The sequence below is a fragment of the Phalangium opilio genome, unplaced genomic scaffold (assembly GCF_054372755.1).
Source record: "Phalangium opilio isolate 3A_F unplaced genomic scaffold, DU_Popi_V2 ptg000060l_1, whole genome shotgun sequence".
NCBI lineage: Eukaryota > Metazoa > Arthropoda > Arachnida > Opiliones > Phalangiidae > Phalangium > Phalangium opilio.
In genome coordinates this window covers 5440153-5446152 of record NW_028324177.1, presented here as the reverse complement: position 1 = coordinate 5446152, position 6000 = coordinate 5440153, and positions in this window count along the sequence as shown.

The following is a 6000-nucleotide window of genomic DNA, read 5'->3' as shown; positions in this document are numbered from 1 at the left end:
TACTTCCACATATTCACTTTATATTATGGAAAAAGGGAATATTATGGTTCTGAATGATTTCTTAACACATCAACACAAGTGTTGACTATACAGTAAAAAATTTAACTAATTTGACGGAACTGAACCGAACTGCTCTAGCAGACGACCTTAGGGTTATTCATGTTTTCTTAACGAAATAATATTAGTGAGGCAGTTCAGTTGGCAACCAGAGTCGAGATGAGATAGTCAGTAATTTCTCCCTAGTATAAACTAATATTTAACTATTTATATTTATAAACCATGTTCTACTAATTTAAATAAAACATTATGTTTCTAAGAACGGCGTCGTTATTGAACATTGTCATAAGAGGATTCACAGATAAGCCTAACACGTGGTAGCAGAGCGTGGTTGACCTGTGATTACGACGCTAAGCCTAATCAAGATGGCGGATGAGCACAATTCAGTACACCAAGTGGTAAAGTTAAATTCATCTAATTATAGAACATGGAAATATGAAATAGAGTTATTACTACGGGAACGAGGACTCTGGGAGATAGTAACCAAATTGGAAAAAGCCCCCGAGCCGCCAGCAAGTCCAGAGAAGATACTTAGTTTTAAAACTAGAGAGTCAAGGGCCTTTGGAACAATAGCCTTAGCCATTTCCCCAGACACACGAAGTTTGTATCCGAGCCTGAGAGTATCACACGAATTATGGGATGCATTACAGAAGCGATATGAACCTACTTCCAGAGCAAGAGTAGGCAACTTACTGACTGAATTTTTTGCTATAAGGTACATGGATGGAGAACCATTACCCGACTTTCTTGCTCGTTTGAGCAACGTTCATTTACAACTGGCGGAAGCAGGATATAAAGTGGGAGATGCGGAATATGCAACGAAGATGATTGGCACGTTACCGGACTCGTATCAATCCGTAGTATCGGAGATTTATCGATATGATGATAGTAAATTTGTACCTGATGTCGTACAAGAGGAATTATTAATAGAATACGGAAGACAAGCGCAACGTGTTGCAGGTGCAGAACACTGTATCGAGTCGGCTGCTTACTCTTCGGGAGTATCAAGTTCACAACAGAAAAAGCAACAAGAGAAACCTCAGGTGTATACACCAAGGCACGAGGAACGTGGACGCGGACGAGGCCGAGGCGGCTTCCACGGTGCTTGCTATAGTTGCGGCCGACAAGGACATAGAAGCATAAACTGCAGGGGTCCGAAGAAGAGACAACCAAGTCGTCATAGAGCAGAAGCATTATTGGCATCGGCGTGTTATACTGCAACAATAGGAAATGAATGGGTTATTGATACCGCCTCCACTCATCACTTATGTAATCAGAGGGAATGGTTTCAGACATACAAGCAGCTAGACAGTGAAATACTGCTCGGAGAAGGGAAATCACAAGCACTAGGTGTTGGAAATATACCGATGAAAATTGCAAATCAGAAGTACAAATACGAGTTTACTCTCACGAACGTTCTTTATACCCCTAATATGGGAAGGAACCTCCTCTCAGCACGATTATTGGATGAGCGTGGATTTACGTTAGTTTTTGGAAAAGGAACCTGCCTAGTTTATCACCCAGATGGCAATATCATCTTTGAAGCAAAATTGAACAACAATTTTTATACCTTTGAAACTATATGTCTTAGAGAAGAGCCAAGCGCCGAAGTTTATGAAGCAAGCGAGAATAAGGAATCATTAACGTTGTGGCACCAGCGCCTCGGACACGTCAACATGAATGACCTCAAGTACATGTCGAGACATGAGATGCTGTTTGGCCTTGAGCACTTAAAGGGAGAGATGGAACCATGTGATTCATGCAAGCTTAGCAAAAGTACGGCTCAAGGCGGTAAGCCTATACAAGACATTTACAGCACGAAGGTATTACAACTAATCCATTCCGATGTTTGGGGACCTGCGCCGGTAGCATCCCTCGGTGGGTCGAAATATTATGTGACGTTCATTGACGACTTCAGCAGACATATATCAATATTCACTATTGCCAAGAAAGATGCTGTTCCCCATTGTTTTGAAATTTATAAAGCAAGAGTGGAGAATGAAACGGGAGAAAGAATTAAGACCATTCGTACGGATAATGGTACTGAATATTGCAATCAAGCATTTGAGAATTTCTGCACCAACGCCGGCATCAAGCATGAGACAAGCAACACGTATTCACCCCAAATGAATGGACTCGCGGAAAGGGTTAACCGAACCTTAGTAGATACTGCAAGAACTATGATGGAAGAAGCCAACCTACCGACTAATCTGTGGGCAGAATTAGTTAACACAGCCGCATACTTGAAGAATAGGATGAGGCACAGTAAGCTCGGCAATAAAGTACCCCTGGAACGCTGGACTGGGATGAAACCAAGCAGTCGTCACTTAAAGAAAATAGGCTGTCTCGCCTATGTGCACATTCCGAAGCAACGCCGTAAACATAAATTCCAAAATCGGGCAAGAAAAGGAGTCCTAGTAGGATATGCACTCAGAACCAAAGGCTACCGTATATGGTACCCTGAGCAAAGAATCATACAAGAAACGAAGCACGTTACGTTCGTTGAGGATCAATTTGGCTATGGACCTAAACAAGATACTAAACCCGACGTACATACGTTCTATGACAAGGTTGCAATCGCATCAGAAGCAGATCCCGAGCCTGAAGATCCTAAACCAACAATTACCCAAGGGATTGAAGTGGAGCGTCCTCCAGCAAAGGGAGAAGGAACGCCGGGAGAAAATGCTATATCTAGAAAATTACCGCCAGGCTGGAGGCAAATGATTCAATTCAGAAAATTAGGAAGATCGAAGGACGACTTTAATATATCCTATGTCCCACCGAATCAGAATAAGGGCTTAAGATCAAAGTTTGAAGTTAAAGACTATTTGAAGGCGAACAATTTAAAATATGACCTGACATTGTTTAATTTCTGCAAGAAAGAGGTACGTCAAGCAATGGAAATGGCCTGTGATCAAGAGCAAGACGAAGTGCAAAACGAAGACGAAGAGCTGCAGGTCCAGGAGGGAGAAGAAGCATTCCATGAAGCAGTAGAGACACATTGCACCGACGTTATCATCCCGAAAACATATGAAGAAGCTTTGACATCACCTGAGCGAAGCTATTGGCAATCAGCAATGGAAGCTGAGGTAGCAACGCTAAAGGAGAGAAAGGTCATGAAAAACGTTCCCAAGCCACAGGATAAGAAGATAATAGGGTGTCGCTGGATATATGACACTAAAACTGACCTACAAGGGAAAATCATTCGCTATAGAGCTCGTTTGGTGGCGCAGGGGTTTAACCAGAAACCGGGAATTGATTATGAAGAAGCATTTGCGCCGGTCGTAAACTTCACAATTATCAGACTGTTCATTGCTCTATTCGTCGTCACCCTTGGTTGGGTACACAGTCACCTTGATGTAAAAAACGCGTACTTGTATGGTCATTTGCCGGAGGAGGTCTATATGGCACAAATACCAGGATTTGAAATGGAAAATTCTTCCTCACATTGTTTACGGCTCTATAAGGCATTATACGGTCTACCTCAGAGAGGGAGAGTATGGTATAAAGAACTGGATAATACTTTCAAGGATCTCGGATTTCTGAAACTCCCAGGAACCAACTGCATTTATTATATCCCAATGAAAGCGTTTGTTTTGGTTTATGTTGATGACCTTGCAGTTATAACCAAGGATGATACCATTTTGGAAGAAGTTTATCACACGCTATCCAGGGTCTATAAGATAAAAAATCTCGGACCAATATCAAAATTCCTGGGAGTAGAGTTTATCGCAGATCAACAAGGAGGAATACAGCTTCACCAGCGCGGGTATATAAAGAAGATTATGGACACATTTCAAATCACCAGAGAAGAACCAGTTTCGCTACCATTGAACCCGGGTTTCAAGTTAGGCAGAAGTGATAGTCCAACAGACCCTAAAGATCAACAAGACATGAAGAAATACCCATACCAAGCATTGATAGGATCGCTGTTGTTTTTGGCCCTTCGGACCAGACCGGATATATTGCATGCAGTGATCACTCTGTCACAATTCAACTCCAACCCAGGAATAAACCATTGGATACACCTATACAAATTGGCCCAGTATGTTGATTCAACTAAAGACTATAGTCTTCATTACGTCAAGGAAGACCTATCCCGTTTAATTATGTATTCGGATTCGGATTGGGGAAGCAATTGGGACACCAGAAGATCCACATGCGGTTACGTTTGTTTTTGGGGATCCTGTCCATTTTCATGGCGTTCATTCCGGCAGAAGTCCGTTGCTCAATCCACGATGGAAGCCGAGTACGTTGCTCTGGCCGAGGCAACCAAGGAACTTATGTGGTTAAAAACGATTACCGACAGTATAGCCGGGCAATGTAAAATTGACTTTCCCATCCCGCTTGTGTTTTGCGATAACCAGTCAGCTATCTTCTATGCAAAGAACCCGGTTGAAAACCACCGCACGAAGCATATTGACATTAGATATCATTTCTTACGCGAAAAACTTGAAGAACAATTATTTGAATTGAAATATGTTTCTACTAAGTTAAATGTTGCGGATGTTTTTACGAAGCCCTTAGCTAAATCAAATTTTGAAAATTGTCGCGGGATGTTAAAGTTACATTAGCCACTATCATGATTGATTTCGTTCCTATAATTATGTGATAACAAATTATGTTAAATAGGGGGAGTTTGTTGACTATACAGTAAAAAATTTAACTAATTTGACGGAACTGAACCGAACTGCTCTAGCAGACGACCTTAGGGTTATTCATGTTTTCTTAACGAAATAATATTAGTGAGGCAGTTCAGTTGGCAACCAGAGTCGAGATGAGATAGTCAGTAATTTCTCCCTAGTATAAACTAATATTTAACTATTTATATTTATAAACCATGTTCTACTAATTTAAATAAAACATTATGTTTCTAAGAACGGCGTCGTTATTGAACATTGTCATAAGAGGATTCACAGATAAGCCTAACAACAAGGCTAACTGCTAACGCGACGCACTAGTGTAACAATGGACGGACACACACAGACAAAAACATAGACTGCTTTTTAACTCTTTCCGTATTAATTTTGAGTTGAGAAACAAGATTATCTTAAATATTCAAATAAATATAATTAATATTATTTATTTTCTTCGTTAGTTGTTCGCCTTATTGAGCGTTACATCGTTTTGATAAAGAACAATTAAACATTCTTGAGAGACTTGACTAATATTGGCGTTTGAAATGAAGCATACGCCGGTTGCTTCGCCTTATTCAAATAGGTAGTATATTACGGTGTCGAATCGCAGCTATGGATAAGGACAGCGCAATTGCGTGAACCTTTGTTGGAAGCCCCACCATTGGGAGGCCAGACGTATCTCGTTACCCTGGCCGATCGCCGCGTATGTCTTAACCATAAGAATGATGATGGAGTAGAAGCCAGGTGTCCATGTGGGATGGACAAAACAAAGACTAGAAGATGGTGGTGTTAGAAGCCAGTAAGTACAGACTGGTGTCCATGTGGGATGGACATAGAGCAGATGACGGTGGTGATTAGAAGCCAGGTGTACAGACTGGTGTCCATGTGGGATGGATAAAAACAAAGATCAGAAGATGGTGGTGTTAGAAGCCAGTAAGTTCAGACTGGTGTCCATGTGGGATGGACATAGAGTAGATGACGTTGGTGATTAGAAGCCAGTGTGTGCAGACCGGTGTCCATGAAGGATGGACAAAGACCATAAGAGGGTGGTGATTAGAAGCCAGTGTGTACAGACTGGTGTCCAGTTGGGATGGGCATAGACCAGAGGCTGTTGGTGTTAGACAGGCAATGGAGTAATAGCCTGTAAGTGTAATACAATTTTCGAAATTTCCGGAAATTGAGAACACGTTTGCTCCGATTTGAAAACTGCGAACGCGGTCCCCTATGGTGTATGTCAATAACAACAGACAGACACACACACACACAGACACGTCGAAATTAGAACGTCTCCGTGACATACGTCACT